We start from the raw sequence: 7719 nt of genomic DNA on the forward strand, positions 1-7719 counted from the left end.
GGAAATTACAACTTCAACAAATGGTGCTGGCAAACTGGACTTCACCTGCAGAAAGCTGAAATAGGATCTATGTCTCACACCATACACAAAAATCAACACAAGGTGGACCTGGAAGTAAAGCTCATCAGAGACAAACTAGGATCAAGCTTAGAAGCGCTAGTCTAAGGTATAAAGAGACTGCTAAATACAGCCAGAAATGCATAATCTAAAGAGGATAAAATTGATTCATGAGACCTTCTAAAGATTAAATCCCTGGATGCATCAAAACTTTTTCCAACAGGGTGAAAAGAAAACCTACCAACTGGCAACATTCTGTAATACCATCATAAACAAGAGTCTTATAATGAAAGTTTACAGAATACCCCTAGGCCTCCACAAGAAAAAGGCTGATAACCCAATTACAAATAGGAAAAAGACATGAAAGAATTTTCACAGAGGAAGATACTCAAATGGAAAATAGGCACATGAAAAAATGCTCAAAATCACTGGCAATAAGAAAGATGCAAATCGGTGAAGCAGCTTAACTGGGCTGGGAGCCCCAGGAGGTGGCAACAACATGGAGGTGGCCGGGTTATGGGTGCCCACCACCCACTATGACGATTTTCAGCTGCTTTCACTCTGAGAAGCAGTACAATAACAGCCTCACCAATGCTAAGTGTAACTGGTGGTGGGCAACCCTGTGTCATGTATGGAACTAGAGCTCGGTGGACCTGATGACAAGTTCAACAGCAGGTTGGACCAGGAGGACGCACTCCTTGGCTCCTACCCAGTGGATGACGGCTGCCACATCCATGTCATTGACCACAGTAGTGCCTGCCTGGGGGAGTGTGAGGATGTGTCCAAGGTGGAGAAAATACGAGACCTCGCAGGAAGCCTAAGAGCAGAGACAAGACTCAGTTTGCTCCTTCCTGAAACGCAGCAAGCTGGGTCGATATAAAGAAGAGGAGTGGGCCCAGCAAGAGGCTGAGATTTCCCAGAACCTCATGGAGGAGAGGACCCAGGCCGATGCCATCACTGTGGGCAGTCACCATGAGGTGTGGGCACCAGGACAGCCCTTTTGCTGGGGCACTGCCATGTATGTAGGACACACAGATTTTAAGCCTAGCTATTGGACTGGTGCCCACTATGATGAGCCACTAGGCAAAAACGATTGCAGAGTGAACAGGAAATGCTACTTTGAATGCCAAGCCAAGAACGGCGCCTTTGTCAAACCATCAGTTGTAACAGTGGGGAATTTCCCTGAGGAAGACTACGTGTTGGACGAAATGTGACACCCAAGGAAGCTGATCTTGGCTCCAGCTCCTAACTTGCCCCCGTCCCCCCTCCAGGTGTTTGTCAAGGGCCCTTTTTCCCTAATGCCATTTTTTATTCTATTTCCCCCTTGCCATTGGCTTTTGATTAATGATATTGTTCGATAACAGTTTGGTTGGCTCCACAGGAAATCAAGAGAGGAATTGCATTAGGAAAGTCAGCTGTCAGAGACCTCTCCAGAGTACTTAAGAGCAATAATGTCAGGCGGGAAATTAAGGTGTGCCTAATCTGGGCCATAGTCTTTACAATTGCATGCTATGTATCAGAGAGCTGGACAGTGACTAGGGATGATAGAAAGAGAATTGATGACTTTTAGCTGTGGTGCTGAAGAAGAGTGTTGAATAAACGGGTTTGTCTTGGATAGGGTGAAACCAGGCTGGTCCTTAGGGGCAAGGATTCTGAAGCTTCATCTGACATACTTCGGGCATTTTGCAAGGAGGGACCAGTCCTTGTAGAGGGACATCATGTTTGGGAGGGTGGAGGGACAGCACAAGAGAAGACCTTGATGAGATAAATCAACTCAGAGATTGGAGTAATGGGAGTAGGTGTCAGACACAGTAAGGTTGGCATAGGATAGAGCAGGGTTTAGAGCTCTTGTACATAGGGTCGCTATGAGTTGCAAGTGACTTGACAGCACATAACAACAATTGGCTTTTGAGACACATGCAGTAAATTTATGGAAATATGGTAAGATTATGGGAGGAGTCAGGAGCAGTTAGGTGAGACCAGTAGAGGGGGCCAGGCAAAGTAGAGGTTGGGCAGGGTGAGACTTTATCTCTTAGCTAATAGATGGAAGCCCATGAAAGGATTCTTTGCCCTTGTGTTGATAAATATGATGTTCTGCTACTGTAACAAAGAGGCTGAAAATAACATTGGCTTAAACAAGATGGAAATTTCTTTTTCTATCAAAGAAAAAAGACAGATGCAAATCAAAACCATAATGAGGTACCATCTCACTACAGTCACAGTGGCGAAATTTTATACAGCAGCAAGTGATAAATATTGGAGAGAATGTGGCATGAAAGGAACTCTTCTACATTGTTGGTGGGATTGTAAAATAGTACAACCATTCTGGAAGGTGATTTGGTGCTTCCGCAAAAAAGCTAAACATAGAAATTCCATATGACCCAGCTATTCCACTACTTGGAATATACCCTGAGAAAATGAGAACTGATGCACAAACTAAGATTTGTACACCAGTGTTCACAGCAGCATTATTCATCACCGCAAGAACATGGAAACAGCCCAAATGTCCAACCACAAATGAATAGATAGAAAATTATGGTACATTCACACAATGGAATACTGTGCAGCACACAGGAGCAATGATTTTTTAAATTGTTACCTAACTTGGGGGGGGCTGGAGAGCATTATGCTGAGTGAACTCAGTCCCACAGGGATGAATATTGTACAAAACCATTATTGTAGAATGAGTATAAGGATCCCAGGGGGGTGAGGCAGGTCAAAGCAGAGGGATGAGGATATGTGGGGGTGGGAGGGGGGATTAATCATGGAGTTTTACAATTTAATGGAGGGAGTGAGGGAATTTGGAAGAATCTGTTCTCAAAAATAATGTATTTGAATTTTATAAATAAACTAGTATAAACTTTTTTAAAAAGTAATGATGTCAGTCCAGAGACTAAAGTGCGCCTGATCCAGGCCACGGTCTTTGCAATTACTTTCTACGCATCATACAGAAAGATGATGACCAAAGATGACAGATGAAGAATTGATGTTTTTTAGTTGTGGTGCTCGAGAAGAGTTTGAACATACCATGGACTGCCAAGAGAACAAACAGGTCTGTCCTAGAGAGCGTGAAATCAAGTTGCTCCCTGGAGGCAAAGATTTTGAAACTCTGTCTCGGGTCTTGGAGAGGGTGCAGCTGTAGTGCTCTTTGAATGAAAGAATGATGAGGATTCACTTCACACACTTTGGGCATGTTGCTAGGAGGGGCTATTCCTTGGAGATGGACATGATGCTTGGAAAGATGGAGGGTCAAGGAAGGAGAGGAAGACCCTCAATCAGGTTGATTGACATGGTGACTGCCACAGTGAACTCTAGTGTGTCAGGAAGTGTGAAAATGGCACAGGACAGGGAGGGGTTCAGATCCACTGTTGATAGTGTTGCTACAAGTTGTACTCAACAGCACCTAACCACAATTTTTGGATGGAATAAAGCAAATAAAATATGTGGAAGCTAATGAGAAGATTTGTCAGTTTTGCAATTCTTCGGAGGCTTAAATTAATTCAGAGGCACGAAACAGAAATCCATTACCATAATGAAAGAAGAATGAGAGAGTGTAGTACATCCTTTGGAGCTAAGATATCTGCATGAACCAGAGGTGGAGATCTGTGACACCAGATAGATTATGCAAGAAAATAGGATGGTGAGAAGGCAAGATGGGATGAAATAGTGGCAGAGGCAGCAACAGTGGTGGTGACAAAAATAGAAGTAGCAAAGAATCAGAGAGTCCAAAGACCAGTATGAAAAATAAAGGGGGACTCTTGGCTTATATAACAAGAGAGCTGCATACATATAAAGAGGATGCCTTTGGGTACTTGTCTGAGGTGCTAGAAACCTACTACAGAGCTAGAGCTGAGTACCTTTGGGCCTAGGATCACTGGAAGACAGGGTGTGATACATAACTGGCAGAACTAAGGGAGTTTGAGGAGCTCTGTTCTATATGGAGTTGCATTGTTAATTTAGAGGCAGGACATGTCTGGCTGTTTGAATGAACCAGTGGCTCCCTGGAAAAAGATAGACAACCTCCTCTCATGTCATGCAATTTACAGCCTCAGAAACCGGATAGAGGGTAAGCTCTAAGTTAGTCTAACTCAATGGCTGTAAGATAGCTACAAACGTTTTATAACCCTTACTTGAACAGGGCAGAGGTCAAGGGTCAGAAAAAAGATCTGTCTTCCAGCATGCCTGAGGATAGACTGTCCTACTAACATAGCATGAATGCCCCTTTACCTAAATTGTAACCTATTACTTCCTTAATAAATTCCATGATCATGAGTATTGTCTATGTAGTACGTATTTCAATGAATTATCAAACACAGTAGAGAAGCAATGAGTGCTGTGGAGGAACAGCTGGTGTAGGAATTGTTAGAAAAAGGTGTGGTGCTTGGGAGGGTATGTCTGACCTTACAGGAATCAGTTCATGCTGGTGATGCTGTTGAAGTGGATTTGTAAAAAGAATATAGGTAGTATGAGGGTGGCCTTATCTGACCTCCACTAACTCCAGAAAGAGGAACTGTCTCCATCAGCAACATTCACAGTAAAGACCAATTCCTATAAAGTCTCCCGCCCTCCTGCACCTATTTATATTAATTCTAACATCAATCTTACTGCTCTATTAGGTCTAAAATCCACTGTAATGACCACACAGTTCTCATAGAACCATACTCATAATTTTGGGAATTATTAGAGAAATGTGATGTTAGCCTAAAAGTTGGAGGGTTTTTAGCCATTTCAATTAATCCTCTCTGGTCTCCAGCTACCTAAACTGCAAACATATGGTCTTGCAAATCAGCATGGTTTTGAAAATCATCAACAGTTTTGGGACTAGGATAAGAGTCCTTTCAGTACTGGACAGCAAGATTGAGGTGAACACAATTCATGGTGACAAGACTTGAAGGAGACTGGAGCAAGACCCTGTTGAGAGTAAGACCCTGGTGACAAGATCCTGCTGATGGTGGTGGAGAGACTGTGACATTGTTGTGGAGAAACTATGGTAAAGTGTGACCTGAGGCTTTTTGCATTTGTGTTCTCCATAGTTAGAAGTATCCCTGTTCTTGACAGATGTTTGAAGGAGAAGCTGACTTATAACTGCTTTGAAGTAAATGTTGCTGGATCATTTTAATTTGATTGTTCAAACTAGAGCCTGGACTAATTGAGACATTGTACCTTAAAACTGCTGCTTTAAACTCTCAACTTATTTTGGATGATATTCTTTACCTCTCCCATGCTCCAATTTACTTCCCTAATAAACCCCATTCTCAGTACCACAACTGTCAGTCAGCAATGGATAAACCAACCTCTTGCTGTTTGTGTGACTCTAGAGGCACCATGGGGCTGGGCTATGGGCTCTTTATCTGCATTTTGCTCTGGGGAGGGTAAGTGGTTGTGCTATTTTCACTCCCTCTGGCCTTTCAGAAAGATGCTCAGGCTCTGTGCCCCTATGTCCATTTTTTTAAATTTTTAGACAGGAAGTTAACAGGTCACAATTGAGGTCACTAGGAGGATACAATTTCTCAGTCCAGACAGCTTCTCAAGTGTGTTGGCAGGCCTATTGACCCTTGGCCCTACTTCTTAAGTCATTGTTATAAAGTTCCCTTAATCTTGCCAATTATGGCATCTCTCTACAGTCTTTGAGCATACTTGAGCAAAGGCCCCTGGCTTCAACTCCATGAGGAAGCAGTCCCAACTCAACTCTATCTCATGCCAGTCTCTGGTTCTCTGCTGAAGCTGTGAGTGCTCTTGTGCAGGTCTCAGTCTGACTGGTGGAGGAATCTCCAGCCCCAAGGAATGCAGGTTGTACTTCTTATCTCCTCTTCCTTGCTGATAGTTAGAGTTTCACCTCTGCTACTAAAGCCACTCAATTTAACTTGGTAGGATGAGGAAAATATGACCAATTCCATAATGATTACTTTATATTCAGCCTATTCCCACTCACTGGAAGCAGGAGCGGCATCCACTTCCAAAATGGCTTGCCTCTGGAAACTCTATGTACGAACAGTGCTCAGGCTGTTCATTCATAGGGTCGCTATGAGTCGTCTACGACTCGACGGCATTAAACAACAACAACAACATTCCCACTCAGGTGGTGAAAGCCAAAGTCCATGGCTAGTTTGAACAATAAAACCTTGACAGCAGAGGATTCATCCTACTTGGGAAATTAGTGGAGGTTGGGGGCTGCTTCCTTTACACCCACCACACAGGTTTTAGACTCACTTAAAGGAGTACAACTGCATTTCTTTAAATCATAACATAAGAATTGGAAATTCTGAGGCAAATACTGTTTCTATAAATGTTATAAAAACTTTCAACTGTTCCCCAATATAGGCTAGTATAATGAACCGTGTATAAACATCAAAAAGTCTACAAAAGTCAAGATTTTTCAAGATTTTAAATATAATTTTTATGTTGATTTCTACTCATTTTATTGTCAGATTGCTCTCCAGAAATGTACTAATTTCACTTTCATTAGCTTTGTTAAAATCCCACAAGCACTGTATCCTGGACTAAGTAAGATATTTGCAATATCTTACCTTTACTGACTAATCTGGCCAGCTGTCCAAATAGAGGTTGGAAATTCTGGCATTACATTGTCCCAAAAGTCCAGCCTTGATCCTTTGAGAATTTAGTTCATCCTCACAATGTAGTTCCTATCTTTCAAGATTGTCTGACTACCTTCTATTGAACAGAGAAACTCGGATTTCAACAGAGAAACTCGGATTTCAACAGACAGTATACCAACCTGTAGAAATGGATGTGGGCAGCAGCTCACTACACTCCTGTGAAATTTTCCTTGGTGTAATTGAGCAGCTCAAGCCCAACTCTGATCATCTCATTATTCAATCGTGAAATACTATGAGTAATGATGATTGAGGGTTGTTGCCAGTTTTTAATCTTGTGCTAACAATTTCCATATGCCAGGCATCATTTTCCATTTTTGCTGAATAGACCAAAATTTGGAATATATAATTAAACATGGTTTATTAGATGCACTACCAAAACTAGGCTGATCTATATCTAGAGAAATTTAATTTCTCACTTGTTTAACATACTTATTTGAGACTAGAAAAAGCAAGCAACAAATTATTATATTAATATGAATAATATAGTAGCTCTATGATGGATCGCTGGTGGCCTACTGTTTGGCAGAGATGTGCTGCCATCCTGAAAGAATGCAGTTCAAATCCACCAGCTACTCCATGGGAGAAAGGTGGACAATCTCCTCCTGTGGATTAAACTACCACTGAAAATACAATGAAGCTATGGGTCAGTTCTGACTTGACTGTGCACAACATAATGTACTGGAAAGACTATTTGCAGTAGATGAGTCAGAAATCATAGATTCGACACAGTTCTAATCCACCAGGTGCTGTGCAGGACAAGGATGAGCAATCTCCTTCCTTGTAATTTACTGCCTCTAAAAACCTGCAAACCTGCTGGAGAGTCAGGGTAAGTTTGACTTGACAGCAAGCAACAATAACAATAAGCTATATAGAATGCAGTTTTTAAATCCGTTTCAATTGTTGTTGTTGTTGTTGTTATGTGCCGTCAAGTCGCCTGTGACTCATAGCGACCCTACGTACAACAGCCCTAAACTCCGCTCTGTCCTGTGCCAATCGCACTGTCTCTGACACTCCCATCCCAATTATCCCAGTCACTGAATCAATC

The 7719-nt window shown here is 42.2% G+C and overlaps 1 pseudogene; it reads left to right on the forward strand.

Moving 5' to 3' along the window:
• The first annotated feature begins 623 nt into the window (after window positions 1-623).
• Window positions 624-1271, forward strand: LOC102856625 (annotated as a pseudogene).
• Window positions 1272-7719: the final 6448 nt, after the last annotated feature.

Source organism: Elephantulus edwardii, unplaced genomic scaffold, assembly GCF_000299155.1.
Source record: "Elephantulus edwardii isolate Elephantulus edwardi_28Jun2011 unplaced genomic scaffold, EleEdw1.0 scaffold00104, whole genome shotgun sequence".
Taxonomy (NCBI): Eukaryota; Metazoa; Chordata; class Mammalia; order Macroscelidea; family Macroscelididae; genus Elephantulus; species Elephantulus edwardii.